Source organism: Aptenodytes patagonicus, chromosome 11 (genome assembly GCF_965638725.1).
Source record: "Aptenodytes patagonicus chromosome 11, bAptPat1.pri.cur, whole genome shotgun sequence".
NCBI lineage: Eukaryota > Metazoa > Chordata > Aves > Sphenisciformes > Spheniscidae > Aptenodytes > Aptenodytes patagonicus.
This window is the reverse complement of record NC_134959.1, coordinates 24,951,923-24,968,915: the sequence shown is the minus strand read 5'-3', so window position 1 is coordinate 24,968,915 and position 16,993 is coordinate 24,951,923. Positions and strand designations below refer to the sequence as shown.

At 52.6% G+C, this 16,993-nt stretch overlaps 2 long non-coding RNA genes across 3 annotated transcripts; one reads left to right on the top strand and one right to left on the bottom strand.

Moving 5' to 3' along the window:
- Positions 1 to 554: 554 nt before the first annotated feature.
- On the bottom strand, positions 555 to 9,308 carry LOC143165377 (uncharacterized). Of its 2 annotated transcripts, XR_012996247.1 has the most exons (5): positions 9,274 to 9,308; positions 8,354 to 8,694; positions 8,154 to 8,263; positions 3,686 to 3,863; positions 555 to 768 (listed from the first exon to the last, which is right to left on the bottom strand). It is a non-coding gene; the product is annotated as an uncharacterized LOC143165377 (long non-coding RNA). The 2 variants fall into 2 exon arrangements; XR_012996246.1 differs by lacking the exon at positions 9,274 to 9,308 and having other exon boundaries at positions 8,354 to 9,127.
- Positions 9,309 to 9,674: 366 nt separating this feature from the next.
- LOC143165376 (uncharacterized) lies at positions 9,675 to 12,403 on the top strand. Its single transcript, XR_012996245.1, has 2 exons — positions 9,675 to 9,880; positions 11,751 to 12,403. It is a non-coding gene; the product is annotated as an uncharacterized LOC143165376 (long non-coding RNA).
- Positions 12,404 to 16,993: the final 4,590 nt, after the last annotated feature.

The window sequence follows — 16,993 nt, the reverse complement described above, 5'->3', positions numbered from 1 at the left end:
CTCCCGGCATGCTCCGGGGAACAAACATGGCCGACCGGAAGTCCGTGCCCCAGGACTACAGCTCCCGGCATGCCGCGGGAGGCAGCCGTCCCCGCTCTCTGACCCTGCGGGGACACCGTTCTCCCCCCGCCGACGCACCCGGAAGCCCCGCCCAGCCCCCAGCGCAGCCCCGCGTTCCCCAGCGTGGCTCCGGACGGCCACTGCCGCCCGGCTCCGAGGCGGCGCGACCCTCCTGTCGGCCTCGCCGCCCCCCTCGCTCAGCGACCGCTCCGCTCCTCCCTTGGCTCACACCGGCCCCTCCACGGCCACCCGGGGCACAGCAGCCCCAGCACCAGCCCCACAGCCTGCAGCTACTCTGGCAACACAGCCCCTTTACAGGGAGGGGCCGTCGCCATCAGCCTCACTGCCCGCACCTGGGGCTCCTCTGGCCCAAGCCCAGAGCTGGAGCCCGGCAGGAACAGGGAGCCATCACCCAGCCCCCACCGTGCATCATCCCCTCCCCTGGGCTCCATCACAGCCCCTCGCCCGGTGCAAAGGAAGCGCAAACGCAGCCGTGAGGGCAAAGGAGGCGGCGAGTGTTTATTCAGTCGTGCACGTAACAAGTCCTGGGAGCAAGTCTGCTCTGGGGCTTGGAGCCTCCAATGCTCCCCCTGCCCCTGGGACACCTCAGCAGTCATTCCTGGAGCCACGCTCGTCAGTCCAGCGGGGAACGGACAGTCGGTCGGTCAGCTCCTGGAGCGATGGAACGCTGGGCAGAGGCGGAGGCCACTAGAAAAGAAAAGTGTCAGCCTGTTGGACAGCGGGGGTGTAGTGAGAAAGCATGAGGCAGGGAACAGGACAGCGAGAGAAAGATGGGGACAAGGAGCCTGACAGAGATGGAGAAAGAAGCAACAGGGAGAGAGGAAGGGAGTCAGCAGAAAGAGGGAGAAGGAGCAGGACAGAGACCGATAAAGAAGAGTGGGGAGCAGGATGGAGATGCAGAAAAAAACAGGGATGGGCAGCATGACAGAGAGGGAGGAAACAAGCATAGGGGCAGGGAGCCAGGACAGCGAATGATGGAGGGAAGGGGTGGGGCAAGGGGAACAACACAAAACAAACCACATAGCTACACGCTACAGGGCAGAGAGGGAAGAATTAAGAAACAGGGACAGGGAGCCAGAAAAAAAAAAGAGAGCTGGAGAGCAAAAGGAAGAGCAATGTGTACAGAAAGAAGAGGGGGGAAATTCTAAAATAGGGTCAGAGCCAGAGACAGTGAGATGGAGAAAGGACAAAAGCGACAGGCTACAGGGCGGAGAGGGAGGAATTAACGAATAGGGACAGAGAGCTGGCCAGAGACAGACGGAGAAAGGCAAAAGATCGCACGGGCGACAGGGCAGAGAGGGAGGAATTAAAAAACCAGGGACAGGGAGCTGGACAGAGAGAGAGACAGAAATAAAATGGGGGAAAGAGATGGGCCACAAGGCAGAGAGGGAAGAATTGATAAATAGGGATAGGGGACCAGACAGAGCACGATGGGAACAGGAAGAAATAGCGGTGGGCTACAGGGAAGAGGGAGGAATTAAAGAACAGGGACTGGGAGCTGGACAGGGAGACATGGAGAAGGAAAAAAAAAACCAAACCACACAGCAATGGGCTACAAGGTAGATAGGGAGGAAATAAAAACTAGTGGCAGGGAGCCAGAAAGAGAGAGATGGAGAAATACAAACAAATAGCATGGGGCTATGGGACAGAGAACGTGGAATTAAAACACAGAGAGGGGGAGCCGGACAGAGAGAGAGACCAAGGCAAAAGTCCAGGCAGGCTACAGGGGGCAGAGGGAGGAATGAAAAACTGGGGACAGGGAGGTGGACAGAGAGAGATGGAGATCGCAGGGAATAGCGGCGGGTGCAGGAAGAAGAGGGAGGAATTAATAAATAGGGACAGGGAGCTGGACAGAGAGGGACGGAGAAATGCAAAAACAGCAGCAGCGTACAGGGCACAGAGGAAGACTTAAAAAATGGGGGCACTGAGATGGACCTAGAGAGATGGAGAAAAGAAAAAAGTGACGCAGCAGACAGGGAGGAATTAAAAAACAGGGACAGGAAGCAAGAAACAGTGAGATAGAGAAAGGCAGGGGGGAACCCAAGGGACATTAGGACAGAGAGGGAGGAATTAAAAGTGAGGGACGGGGAGCTGGGAAAGGAGAGGCAGAGAAAGAAACAGAATCGCAATGTGCTACGGGGCCAAGAAGGAAGAAAGTGAGCAACAGGGACAGGGAGCTGGACAAACAGAGATGAAAACAGACAAATAATAGCACTGGGCTACAGTGCTGAGGGGGAGAAACTGAAAAATAGGGACCAAGAGCCAGAAAATGGAGAGACAGACAGAACAAATCGCGACAGGCCACAGGGCAGAGAGGGAGGAATTAAAATAACGGGACTGAGAGCAATCTAGAGAGAGATGTCAGGGAAGAAAAATTTCAAGAGTGACGTGTACAGGACAGAGAGGGAGGAATTAAAAGAAATAAGTAAAGACAGGGACAGGGAGCCGGACAGAGACACACAGAGAAAGAAAAAACAGCAATGGGCTACAAGACAGATAGGGACAAATTTAAAAATCCTGGCAGGGAGCCAGGCAGGGAGAGATGGCTAAAGAAATGAAATTGCAATGTGGCACAGGGCCAAGAAGGACAAAATTGAAAAACAGGGCCTGGGAGCTGGAAAGAGAGAGCCAGAGAAAGAAAAAACTACCGATAGGCTCTAGGGCAGAGAGGAAGGAATTTTAAAAATCAGGATCTTGAGCTGGACCGAGAGAGACGGAGGAAATAAAAATGGTGATGGGTAAGAGGGCAGAGAGGGAGGAATTAAAAAACAAGGATAGGGAGCTGGACAGAGAGACTGAGAAGGGGAAAAGTCCCGACAGGCTTTAAGAGAGGGAGGAATTAAAAATTAGAGACAGGGAGTTGGACAGAGAGACGGAGAAAGAAAAAACCGTGTCCGGCTACCGGGCAAAGGAGAGTTTCAAAAATGGGGACAGCGAGACAGACAGAGAGGAAGGGAGAAAGGAAAGACGCTATGGGCGACATGGCAGAGAGGGAGGAATGAAGAAAGTGGGACAGGGAACCAGACGAACCGAGACAGGGAAAGAAGACTATAGCAACAGGCTAGGGGGCAAAGAGGGGAAGACTTAGGAAAACAGGGACAGGGAACAAGAACAGAGTGAGATGGAGAAAGGACAAAATAGCGATGGGCAACAGGACAGAAGGAGGCATTCAAAATGAGGGGCAGGGAGCAGGATAAAAGAGAGATGGAGAAAGAAATAGACTCGCAACGTCCTACAGGGCCCAGAAGGAAGACCTTGAACAACAGGGACAAGGAGCTGGACACAGAGAGCCAAAGACAGCAAAAATACCGACAGGCTACAGGACAGAGAGGGAGGAATGCAAAAATAGTGGCCGGGAGCTGAACAGAGAGAGACTGAGAAGGAAAAAATAGCCATGGGCTACAGGGCAGAGAGAGGGAGGACCTAAAAGATGGGGATAGGGAGCCGCTCAGAGCAGGACGGAGAAAAGAGGTACAGAGGAGGAAAAAAAAAAAAAAAAAAAAAAATCACAGCAGCGTGGGAAAGAGAGGGGGCCAGGGAAGGGGGCAGGGAGGGACCGGGACGTAGAAGAGGGGCAACAGGGCCCTGAGGGCCCAGGACTCACCGCAGCTCTCACTCTCAGCACCGCTGGGAGAATTTGCCAGTTCGGACGCTTCTTTCTCCTGCTCTGCTCCCTTCCTCTTCTGTAACTACGGTCGCTTGGCTCTCCTCCACCCACCAGAATACGTGGGTGTCTTACAGCTCTTATGAGACAAAGCTTCCTAGACACGTAGCCTTGTGCACTACACGCAGGAGTAGGACAGAGGGAAAGAGAGAGAAAATGATGGGCAGGGAGCAGAACAGATGGATTGGGAGAGAAATTGAATGAGAGGAATAAAGAAGCGGGAGGGAGAGAAAAAGATAGGGAACAAGCCAGAGGAACTGAGGGAAAAGAAGAGGGAGACAGATCAGGATAAAGAGACGGAGAAAGAAAAAACAGTGACAGACTGCAGGATGAGAAAAGGGCCAGGGAGCAGGACAGAGGGGAATAACGGGGCAGTGAGCTGGGCAGGGGGATATAGCGAGACAGGCAGTGGTACGGAGATATACAGACAAAAAGTTAGGGGGAGGATGGAAGACAGAATAAAGAAAAGGGACAGGGAGCGGGGCAGAGATGGAGAAAGAAACATTCGAGGCAGAGAAAGAGGGACAGGTAAGACAACAGATAACTAGAGAGAGAGGGGGAAAGAGAGGGAAAGAGAGGGAAAGAGAGGGAAAGAGAGGGAAAGAGAGGGAAAGAGAGGGAAAGAGAGGGAAAGAGAGGGAAAGAGAGGGAAAGAGAGGGAAAGAGAGGGAAAGAGAGGGAAAGAGAGGGAAAGAGAGGGAAAGAGAGGGAAAGAGAGGGAAAGAGAGGGAAAGAGAGGGAAAGAGAGGGAAAGAGAGGGAAAGAGAGGGAAAGAGAGGGAAAGAGAGGGAAAGAGAGGGAAAGAGAGGGAAAGAGAGGGAAAGAGAGGGAAAGAGAGGGAAAGAGAGGGAAAGGAACAGCACAGAAGGTCACAGAGAAAAAGAAAGGGATGGCAGAAAGAGAAAAATAAGACAAGGGAAAAGGACTGAGGAGCAGAGAGAAAAAGGTACAGGGAAATGGACAGAGATGGAGAAAACAAAGACAGACTAGAGGCAGAACAAAGAGAAAGACTGACAAGGACAGGGAGCAGGACAAAGGGATGGAGGAGGAAAAAAATAGTGATGGGGCAGTGAATAGGACAGAGGAAGAGAGAGAGAAAGAGCAAGAAGAGCAAGAGACGGAGAATGACAGAAGGATGTAGAGAAAGACCAGGACACGTAAAAGGGGGGGCTGGGGGGGGGACACGCACCAGAAGGGTAGAAAGAAAAAGAGAGGGATGGTGAGCAAGACAGTGTGATAGAGAGGGAGGGAGGAAGGGAGGGAGGGAGGGAGGGGGATGCAAGGATACAGAAAAACAGAGGTTCAGGGAAGAGGAAAGAACGACAGAGAGAAAGGGGAGGATGGGGAGCAGGAGAGAGAGACAGAGAACAAAAAATGCGATGGGCGGAAGAACAGAAATACAGAGAATTCAAAAAATACTTCTAGGGAGCAGGACAGAGGGATACAGCAAGAGGAAAAAATCAACAGGGAGAAGGACGGGTAACACACAGAAGGACACACACAGGGAGCGAGAGGGAGGGGACACAGAGCAGGACAGAGGGATGAAGAGAGACAAAAAAAAGGGACAGGTAGAAAAGCAGAGTAATCAAGAGAGGGAAAAAAAAACAGAAAGGGAACTGGAGAGAGATGAGCAGCAGGACAGAGAGATGGAGAAAGAAAAAACAGGGACAAGGACAGAGAGATAGAGAGGCAAAGAGAGGGATGGGGACCAGGACAGTGGGATATAAACAGGGAGGGACAGGGAGCGCGGGACGCAAGATTGCCAAGAGAGAGGTACAGGGAAGTGGAAAGAATGACAGAGGGAAAAACAGAGGGGCAGGGAGCAGGTCAGAGAAAGAAAAAGTCCTGCTGGGGAGCAGGACAGGAGGACAGAGCCGAAAGAGACGATGCAGACAGCAAAAACAACGACAGGCAACAGGACAGAGGGATTGACAGAGAAGTAAGGGACAGGGAGCAGGACAGAGGAATGGGAGGAAAAAATACTGATGAGCAACAGGACAAAGGGATGCAGAGAAAAAGGAGGAGGGAAAAGGAAGGAGGGAGACAGAGGGAAAGATGGGGATAGAGCGTGGGACACGGAGAGACCAAAAGCAGGGCAAGGAACAGGACAGAGGGACTGGGGATGGGAGGGGAGGGAGGGACAGATGCAGATTAAGACAAAGAGATGGAGAAGGGGAAAAAAAAAACAATGAGGGGCTGCTGGACAGAGACGGAGGAAGAAAAAGCAGGGCCAGAGTAGGGAAGAGAGAAAGGAAAAAAGGGACAGCTGGCTGGATGGGGGGATATAACCAGAAACAATGAGACAGGCAGTGGGACAGAGCGATAAAGGCAGAATAACCAGGGAGAGGAAGGAGGACAGATGGACAGCGAGAGGAAAAAAGGGGCAGGGAACGGGACCGAGAGGTGGAGGAAGCAGCATTAGGGGCAGAGGGATAGAGAGAGGGAAATACAGGTTGGAGGAAGGACAGAGGGACAGAGAGAGAAAGAGAGTGACAGAACTTGGACAGAGAGCAGGAGCAAGAAAAAACAGTGACAAGAAGCAGGCCAGAGGCAGGGGGGCAGGGGGAAGGAAGGACAGGAGGAAGGAGAGAGGGATACAGAAAACAAGTGAGGGACAGGGAGCAAGAAAATGGGATACAGAGAAAAAGAGAGGGATGGGGAGCAGGACACTGGAATAGAGAGCAAGCGAGAGCAACAGGGAGAATGACAGGGAGATGGAGCCAGAGGAAAAACAGGGACCAAAAGCAGGACAGAGAAATGGAAAAGGAAAATTAGGGATGGGGAGCAGGACAGAGCGGTGGAGAGACAACAAGGGATGCAAGAATAATGACGGGGGCAGGGGGGAGGCAGGGAGGGAGGGAGGGAGGGAAGGACGTGGAGCAGCACAGAGGTATGGAGAAGAAATGAAGAAAGAAAATACAGTGATGGGGAGCAGGACAGAGGACTAGAAAGAGAAAAATAAGACAAGGGAGAAGACCGAGGAGCAGAGAAAGAAAGGTCAGAAGGAAAAGGTCAGAGAGGTAGAGAAATCAAGAAAAATAGGGACGAGGAGCCCTGCAGAAAGAGAGAGCAAGAAAATGTAGGGTCGGTGAGCAGGACAGAGGGATAGACAGATTGCGGGGGAAGGAGAGGAAGAAGAAAGAAGGGTCAAAGATGGTGACAGGGCGTAGGACCCAGACAGAGAGAGAAAAAGGACAGGGAACAGGACAAAGGGACTGAGAAATAAAGAAAGGGTCAGATCTGTACAAAGAGACCAAGAAGGAAAAGAAAAAGAAAAACCATCAACAGACTAGAGGACAGAGACAGAGGAAGAGAAAAAAGGGCCAGGAAGCAGGGCAGAGGAGGAGAGAAAGGAAAAAAGGGTAAGCCAGCTGGACAGGGAGGTATAGCAAGAACCAACTGGACAGGCAGCAGGATAGAGAAATAAAGACAGAAAAGACAACGACAGAAAGCAGGACAGAGGGAGAATGAGCGAAAACAAGGGGCAGGGAGCGAGACAGTGTGAGGAAACAAGGGGCAGGGAGCGAGACAGTGTGAGGAAACAAGGGGCAGGGAGCGAGACAGTGTGAGGAAACAAGGGGCAGGGAGCGAGACAGCGTGAGGAAACAAGGGGCAGGGAGCGAGACAGAGGTGGAGAAAGAAGCATTGGGGCAAAAGAATAGAAAGAGAAAAAAGAAAGACAGGAAGAAGGATGGTGGATGATAGGGGGAAAAGAAGGACAAGGAGCAGGACACAAATTGTAAGAGAAAGACAGGGAGCAAGACAAGGTGATACAGAGAGAGAAAAAAGGGACAGGGAGACAGGACAAAGTGAAAGACAGGCAAAAATAAGAGACACGGAACAGGACAGAGATGGAGAGGGAAAAAACAGCACTGGGCTGCAGGACAGAGACGGAGTGAGAAAAAACAGTGACAGGGAGCAGGACAGAGTGACAGAGAACCAAAAAACCAAAGAGGGAACAACACAGAGAAATAAGGGGAAAGTCAAGGAGAAGGACAGAGAAACAGAGAGGCGGGGGGGGGATAGGGAGCGGGACAGAGATATGGAGCAAGAAAGGAAAAAAGGACAGGAGGCAGAACAAAGGGAATGAGAGACAAGGACAGGGAGCAGGACAAAGAGACAGAAAAGGAAAAAACAGCGATGGGCTACAGGACAGACACAGAGGATGAAATGAAAAAAAAGGAGAGAGAGGGAGCAGGACAAAAGTGCAGAGAGAAAAAGAAAAGGGAGTGGCAGAACAGGAGAAAGAAAGGGAGAGAGGAAGAGGGAGCAGGACAGAATAGGGAGAGGTACGGGGAAGCAAAAAAAAAATCACAGCAGTATGGGAAAGAGAGGGCGCCAGGGGAGGGGCAGGGAGGGACCGGGATGAAGAAGAGGGGCAACAGGGCCCTGAGGGCTCAGGACTCACCGCAGCTCTCACTTTCAGCACTGCCGGGAGAATTTGCCAGTTCAGATGCTTCTTTCTCCTTCTTTCCTCCCTTCCTCTTCTGTAACTCCGGTCACTTGGCTGTCCTCCACCTAAAAGAATACGTGGGTGTCTTACAGCTCTTACAAGACGAGGCTTCCTAGACATGTAGCCTCGCTCGCTCACGCACTACGTGGCCGTACCATGCTGCTGGTGACACATACAGATCCTGCGGTGCATGTTGGCGGTCTGACCTGCTGTAGACTACGAAGAAGGATCCTTCCTCACCCAGAGAGGAGACTCTCTCTTGCCTGCAGCAGGAGGCAGCTGCCGGCCGGATGGCCTTCGATTTCTTCTTCTTTACCTTTCTCTGGCCTCTCCAGCTTCAGCCGCGGCACCTCCTGTCCACAGCCAGTAAGCGCTCCACCCCTATGCTGTGAGGAGAGTGAGGCCGGGCAGAGACAACCCACACAAAAGCCTGAGGCTGGTGCAGTCAACGCCATCCCCAGGGGAGGAACAGACAACCACATCCTCAGCGCAGCCTCTAGGAGAGGGAAAGAAGCAGCAGTGACCGTTATTAACATAGATCATCCCTGGCAAGACCCCCTCCTTCTGCAGGGGCTTCTGGAGATGCCGCTCCTTCCCAGCACTGATGCTAACGGCACCCGTGTTAAGGGAAAATCAAGCACATTTGAGGGCCATCTTGCAGCCTTCACTACAGGCTTGGGGGCGGCCTGAAGATACGGGACAGGCTTCAGAGGTGCTGGAGCTGGGGGCAGCTGCACGGGGCGAGTGGAGCCCGGGGAGGCTCAGGGGGAGCTCTGGCGAGCTGAGGAGGCGCCCGCATAAGGCCCCGACAAGGACCAGCCGAGAGCCGGACGGAGCTGCCCCTACTGCCCCCGGCCGGACACGGGCTCGGGGAGGGACCGCTTCCGCCCCCACCGGCCCGGAAGGGCAGAGCCCGGACCCGCCCGCGGAGGCTCCGACCGGGGGATCCCACATCCGAGCCCCGCCGCGCCCACAGCCCCGTAACGCGCCCAGCCCCGCGGCCCCTCACCCGCCCCGCGCGCTTCGAGCCGCCCCACGGCCGGAGCGGACCGCAGCTCAGCCACCCCCGCCGCACCTGCTCTCCTGCGCCCGCGCAGGCGCCCCGCCCACTCAGGGGCCCGGCCCCGCCCCCGCCCCTATGTAAGCGCCGCCCGGGCCGGGGCAGCTGCGTTCCCGCCCGCTCCCCCGTTCTGGGCTCGTCCTTCTTCCTGCCGCACGCTCCGGAGCGGTTGTCATTTCTTTTCGCTCTGGTATCTCGAGCCGAACCGGTCCCACTCTTCCGGGCTACCGCTGGTGCCTGCTCTGCTACTCGGCGCCGGGCCCTGCCCACCGGAGCCAAGTGCTGTTCTCCGCTCGGCCGTGAGAAGCCGTCCTAGGGCTTCCTCGGTGTGTCCGGCCCCCTCCCGAAGCGGGGAGAGCTGGGTACGAGGGCGGAGCCTCGGGGCAGGGGTTGCCCCAGTCCTGCCGACGGTGCCATCCCGCTGCTGCCTCCCTTCCCGCCCCCTCAAACCTTCCCACCACCCCGCACCAGGGGCGCACACACGGTATGGGCAGGCAGGGGCATCCCGGGGAGCCGCGGGGCCAGGCTGCCCTGGGTACAGGGCTGTGTCATAGAGAGTCAGGCCGGAGGAGAGAGAAGACGAGGGTGACGAGCACGGGGAGCCGAGCCGCAGGAGGTGCAGGTGATGCCGGTTTCCCATTTTTCCCACAGGCTTATTCTCCCCCCGGTGCCGAGTCATCCCCCATTTCCCGCGTGTTACAGCCCCCCCGACGCGAGCCCCGGGGCCAGAGAAGCCACCTTCCCTGCCAGAGGAAACAGGGCTTCTCCTCTTGGGAGGCAGAAATACCTTGGATCTTGTGTTCATCACCTTAGTTGATCAACATCATCTCGTCTTTAACGTGGGCTCACAGCCATGGCAGTTCATCTATAAAATAAAAGAGGAGGGAAGTGCTATGTGGGCCTTGTCTGCTACCGCACCGCAGGGGTGGCCGCACACTGGGAAGGTGGAGGGGATCTCCTGGAGAGGGGTGGTGGGGGCTCCCTGAAGGGTCAGCGTAGTGCCAGGAGGGATCAGGGTCAGGTTGGAGCTGTGCAAAGGGGGAGGTCATGGCAGTCCTAGGGGAGGGTCACAGGGTGGGGGTCTGGAGCAGCTTGGGACCGTGCCAGGGAGCTGGGGGGAAGGGGTGTCTAGGATAGAATAGGAGCTAAACCAGGGTCGGTCACAGGTGAGCCCCAGTGCACTGCCCTGGTGCACCACCTTCCCCTTTTCAGGGCTCCAGGCTACCCGTCACCCCAGCAACCCTTTGCAGCCCCAGCACGCTGGCCGCCCCACCATTTGTTTCACATTGCCCACGATGTTCCCAGCTGCAGGGACCCTCAGTCTCAGCTCACCTTCTCTGCGGTTGTGGTCACAGCCCTGGTCCCAGCAGGTGACGCTTGGCAGTAGCTCCGTTGTCCCAAATAGACCCTGGCGCAGCCCCCCCCAGGCTGCGCAGCCCCTGCTCAACTACAGCACATTGGATGTAGAGGGGTCATTGCTGTTAGTCCCACTGGCTGCACCTGGGGCCTTCTGTCCCCAACCTCCCAACCCACAGCTGTATCTGGTCAGGAACAGGAACCGTCACCATCAGCCCCATTAGGGACAGCTGGGGCTACCAGGGCAGCAGAGCGTGCCCCGGCTCCTGAAAGCAGCTTGCTGAAGAAAAAGGAAGCAGCCCTGGAGTGCGCTGGAAAGAAAAAGGATGAGTTTTAAGGGAAAAGAACAAATTGAGAGCTATGGGGTGCAATGAAAAGAAGAGAAACACTAGAGGATGACAGGGCAAACCAATGACTTTGGGGGGCATAACCAGCCAAAAGCAGAAGCCCAGTGGCAGGCAGAATCCCTGTCTTCTAGCACCATCCACACAGACCCCAGCCCTCTGTCCCAGACACACTGGGGACATCTCAGGGTGCAGAAGGCAAAGTCGGGAGCAGCCTGGGGACCTCACGCAGCCCTGGGGGGCACCTGGCTGCCCCTGGGATAATGGAAAATGCCACCAACAGCCCCGAGAGTCCATAAATCCCCAGCAGCCCTGTGAACAGTGCTGGAGTTCTCTGGGACCCCCCCCCCCAAAAAAAAAACAAACGGTCTAAGAGACCTTGGGACCAGCTCCCACTCCCTCAGAAGCAGTAGGTAGCCTCCCTCCCATGGGTACTGTCCTCAGACACTTCTTACTGAATGTAAAGGGACTGCAGGACCTACAGCCACAAGTGTAAATAATAAAGCAATTATTTATTAATGCACCTAACACCTGGGAGTGAGTCTGCCATGGGGCTTGGTGCCAGTATGCTCACCCTTCCCCTGTGACCCCTTAAGAGTCGTTACTGGAGCAGCGTTCATCAGTCTGGTGGGGAAGGGTCAGCTCTTACTGCAGCCCTTGATGCGGAAAATTGGTGAGCAGCTGTGAGCCTCCCCCCCTGCTTTTTTTGGGGGGGATAGGATTCAGCTCTGGTATTTGAGAGGAAGATGCCTGACCTCACCTGTTTGTTCCTCTGCCTTACCCCTTGACTAGGACTCTGCAAGAAACTCGCAGAGCTCTCAGGTCGCCCACCACCTCAGCAGCCTGACTCAGCGCGTTGTGCCTGAATACCAAACTGAGACCTTGGATCAGAGCACAGACCTGAATGCTGTGTGGTTGGAAGATTACTGTAGTGATCCTAACCAGAAGACTATTGTACGATCGAGGAGCTAGTGATCCACGTAACAGTTTTAACCTGAGAAGGTGCAGGCCTGAGCTGTGCTATGCTGCACGTTCAGCTTCGCCTTCCAGCCTGCGTTGTGCTGTGCATATCCCTTGCTAATAAAATAAACTTAGCTGGCTAACTGTAACAAAGGAGCCTGTAGGCAGCTCCCACTTAGCACTGGTGATTATAGCATTTGCATGTCTTTATCGTAAAGTGAAGCATATGAACACCCTTTTGTTTGATGACAGAAATTATGAATAGAATTATTTTCTTCTAAGAAAATCCAGTAAGAGCTCTAAAGATCAAGACGTTGGTGGAACCTCCCTACAGAGGGGATCTGCACGATATGCTGTGCATTGATTGAAGGTCCCTCTGGTTCTGTGCAAATCAGAGCTTCCAGCATCTGAAGGACACAGAACTATCCATACTAACCGTGTTTTCCTTCTGGCGTTAAGTTCAATAAATGGAATTTTAATCAATACCTTGTGGAGTGTGAGTGCCTTTCTCTCCGGGATCAATAGCACAAAGTTTATTATGTCATTAATTTTATGTTTATTATTATCATTAATTATTATTAATGATTAACATCATTATATTAAATAGCCTGTCTATTTAATAGTAAGCTGTAAACCCTGAACTCTAGCTGAAAAACTGCAAATCTCGGAACCCAGATGGTTGCTGGGGCTTTACAACTTATGGCTGAGGTTAAATTTTAAAACCTATGCCCTGAGCAGTAAATGTGTAAACTGTGAATCCTGACTGATAAATACCGAGTCCCACAAAGTTAACAAGGAAACCACAACACCTGAGTGAGAAACCAGCAACAAGAAATTCTAAACAAAAAACTGCACAAGAAAACCTCCAAACCCTCAGTTTTATGCAAGAAAAAACAAAGCACGTGCAAGCAGGAAAACAGTAAAGAGAAGCCAAGGAATTTCTGCTCACAGCTTAAAATACTTCCCCCTTTGTTTGTGAGTGCAGCAGAACTGTCAGACACGTCACAAACACTTTACAGTTGCTGTTTATAAGCCTGGTTTTAGACACGGTTCAAATGTGACCATATGCAAGAAGCGACACATAGGATTGTACTAAGCTGCACTTCCACTGAACCTACCTGCTGCACTGTGAGCACTAATTCATGTGCAGTACCAACAAACATTTGTGCTATCCAGAAGATGGCACACAGAGTGTCCAGAACGAGGGTAAAACACTACAGACAGGGGAATATTTATGATGTAAACTAGACATGTTTTTAGCCTGTTAACCACATTGTGAACATTTCTAGTCAGGCTACCTAACCGCTCAGGCACCCGGCTGTCTTCAGTCTTTGGTGATGGTACTCCTCAGGGAAACTGCAGTGCAGACAGACACTGCAATGTCAGAAGTGTTTGTTTGTCTGTCTTGGCATGAAAAAACATGTAACATAGAAAGAGGGAACAAGCAGCCCTCTCACCTATCCACTTTCTCATTCAACACAGGCAAGAGAAGGAAAGCTAAGACCTCAGACTCCCAAACAACCATCCATTGCCATGCCCAAGAGCACTGCCTACTCAGCATGCTGCCACCAGAAACACCCCTCTCATTCACCTGACAGCAAGGAAGCCAGCCCGCACTCCAGTCCTCTTGTCTCCCACACCCCACCTATGCTTCTTCACTTAGCACTTCTCCCACGGAAACATCAGGCACACAACACCCATGGCAGACGAATTTTTTTGTCTCCTCCAGACCATTCAGAAAGGATCCTCTAAAACTCCAAGCACTAGAGAGACTAAGCTAATGGGAAACAGACCGTAGCCAGGACAATGAGAAAAGCAAGGTTTCGCTTCACTTCCATAGGCTGCCTAACACACTGTCCTGGTTTTGGCTGGGATAGAGTTAATTTTCTTCCTAGTAGCTGGTACAGTGCTGTGTTTTGAATTTAGTATGAGAGTAACGTTAATAACACACCGATGTTTTAGTTGTTGCTAAGTAGTGCTTACACTAGCCAAGGACTTTTCAGCTTCCCATGCTCTACGGGCTGAGAAGGCTGGAGGTGCACAAGAAGCTGGGAGGGGGCACAGCCAGGACAGCTGACCCAAACTGGCCAAACGGACAAACCACGACATGCATACACAAGTAGCTCAAGTCAAACAGACCCTGCTAGAAAGCCCTGCGACTCCACAGCATGCCCGAAGGCTGAGTCAAGTGCAAGCTGCTGCTGCAGAGGTGGAAGAGGAACAGAATGAGGCTAATGCAAGAAGATACCTGTTTACATAAAGACAACTCCAACAGGAAATCGGGCTCTATGCCAGTATCACATTCATGAGCCAAGCTGTACCACGTGACAGCCCTGTCTGGGCACAGGCAAGCAAGAAGCAGTAACAACCTATGCAGAGGACAGCCAGTGCACTGATGCGGAGGACAGACAACAACAGCAACTCCAGACTACTCTACTATGGGCACCTGCCCTAACACCCAAGTACTCAGAGACTCTGATCTCTGTCTTCCTGACACTTTCCCCACAAGCCTCTTCACTGCCAACCGTACCCTCCCCATACCATCTTGGCCCATTGCGGCTCCCTCAGTGCACATCCACAGCCCTGTGCCCCAGCAACAAAAGTCTGTGGAGAGATGTTAGACTTAGTCCGAACGAGGCAGATCAACAGCACCTTCCATCCACTGCTGATCAACTCCACTGAGCACCCACCAGCCCTTGGCACCTCAAAGGCCTGACAAAGGAATGCCAGACCTTCAGCTTGACAGAGGAACAGGAATCCAGAAAGGGGATGGGGAAAAGAGGAGCAGAAAAGAGGGATGGGGAGATAGACGAAGGAATGGAAAGAGGGATTTAGGGAGTCTTTGAGGAGTGTTTGGGGGTCAGTAGGAGCTTTGAGGAAGGGTTTGGGAGAGTTTGGGGGCTGCTGGCAGCTTTGGGGCAGCATCTGGGGGGGGTCTGGGGCAGACTTTAGGGATATTTGGGATCTGTAAGGCTATTACAGATCCACTGCAAGTAGCAGGGAAAATGACAGTACAGCGTGAGGCCTGTGCTAGTCATTATCAGCATCCAGTGGTGCTGACGGCTGCAGTCTCTGTTGTGGCATACCTTTGTCTGCCAGAGCTTTCTGGGGGAGGCATAGTAAAGTCTATCACCCCCATGGCTCCTGCAATGCTGACAGCCACAGACAGCAGCTGAGCTACTGGCACCCATGTGCACACAGCACCCCAACCAGGGCAGTCCACCCCCCGCCAACTCTAACCCCCTCTTTCCTGCCTCATTCCACCCTGCAAGGGCATTTCAGATGCCCTCTTGAACTGTCCCTCCAAACCCTCCAACCACTCAACCCTGCCCCAGCATTACCACTGAGCCCTAAAAGCCCTGATAAGTGCAAAATTACCTGCTCCTCTTCTTCACGAGTACTGCGGCTGGAGTAAAGCAGCAGGCACTCTGGATGGCCTTGAGGCCTGGGGCAAGTTTCTCACGCCTGTGGTAGCTAAGGACCCTGGATATGACAGTAATGACTCCAGAATTGCAGAACAGTTGAGGTGGGACCTCCGGAGGTCATCTGGTCCAACCCCTCCCTGCTCAAGCAGGGCCACCTACAGCCAGCTGCCCAGGACCATGTTCAGATGGCTTTTGAGTATTGCCAAGGTGGGAGATTCTACCACCTCTCTGGCCAACCTGTGCCAGTGCTCCGTCACCCGCACGGTGAAAAGGGCTTCCTGATGTTCAGAGGGAATATCCTGTGCTTCAGTTTGTGCCCATTACCTGTGGTCCCATCACTGGGCACCACTGAAAAGCACCTGGCTCTGTCTTCTTCACACCCTCCCTTCAGGTATTTATATACATTGATAAGATATCTGCCTCCCCCCTCCCCGGCCCTGAGCCTTCTTCTCTCCAGGCTGAACAGTCCCAGCTCTCTCAGGCTTTTCTCATGTGAGAGATGCTCCAATCCCTTCGTCACCTTAGTGGCCCCTCACTAGACTTCCTCTGTCTGTGCCCCAAAGACCTCCTGTGCTACAGACAACAGCCCAGATACCCTTCCCACCCAAAATTCCAGATTCCCTGACACAGGGAAGAAGCCCCAGATAACCTGAGTAAGCAAATGGCCCCAAAAGTACTGAGGAATGCACCAGAGATGCCAGCACAACCTCAGAGTCCCTGGAAAAGCCACCAAGACAAAAAAATATGGCTCCACAGGTGCCACAATAGCTCTTGGAACACTTAGGAAAATCCCCAGAAGCAGTGGGTGTGGTCCTAGAGAACCCCCCCAAGGAGACACAGCGTCGACGGGCCCACTTCCCAGCATCTAGAGCGCTAGGAACATCCATCTCCTAAAGCAGATCACAGTAGTGGTGCTAAGGAGCTTTTGTGCTCATCCTAAATGAGCCATAGCATGACATTCTTCAATTAGCCCTAACAGGATTAGCTGGTATCAATCAAACATGTACTGTCCATCCTGAGATGTGCTGTATTAAAAAAATAAATAAAACAAACAAAAAAACCATACACAAGTATCCATCTCTGCTGTCAAAGTTGTTTGAATTGATCACTTCCATACAGCAGTAAAATCAATATGCAGATTTCCAAGGCACCTTAAATTTCCCAGTGACCTTCATTAACAACAACTTGTAGTTCTGAAGAGAGTGGATAATGGTATGAATTGTGCTGCAGGAGCAAGTGTGTGCCTACTCTGTGTTGCAGCTGACTGGGATGCATTAACAAGCTATTTCCACAGTGACGCCACTCAAAGTTTCTTCATCTCTTTTGCTTTTTGCACTCCATGCCAACATCGCATTCAAGTATCTGATTGCAAACTTTGCCATTCCAGGGAAAGCACTAAGAAATCTATCAATAAATGAAGTTTCTGCTTAAGTCTTTTACAACAGAACTGCTGTAGTTGTCCCAGCTCTTGGAGAACTTTTATGTTAAAATTAAGAACATCAAGAGAAGTCTAAAGAAACCCACAACTGCACAACAACTTTAAAGCAAAAGAAGGAAGTCAAGTGATTCTGGAAGAAAGTGAAGGAATTTAGTTTCTACTTTGTTCCATTTACACAAATTAAGAACTGAGATTCTTAAATATTTAAAGCA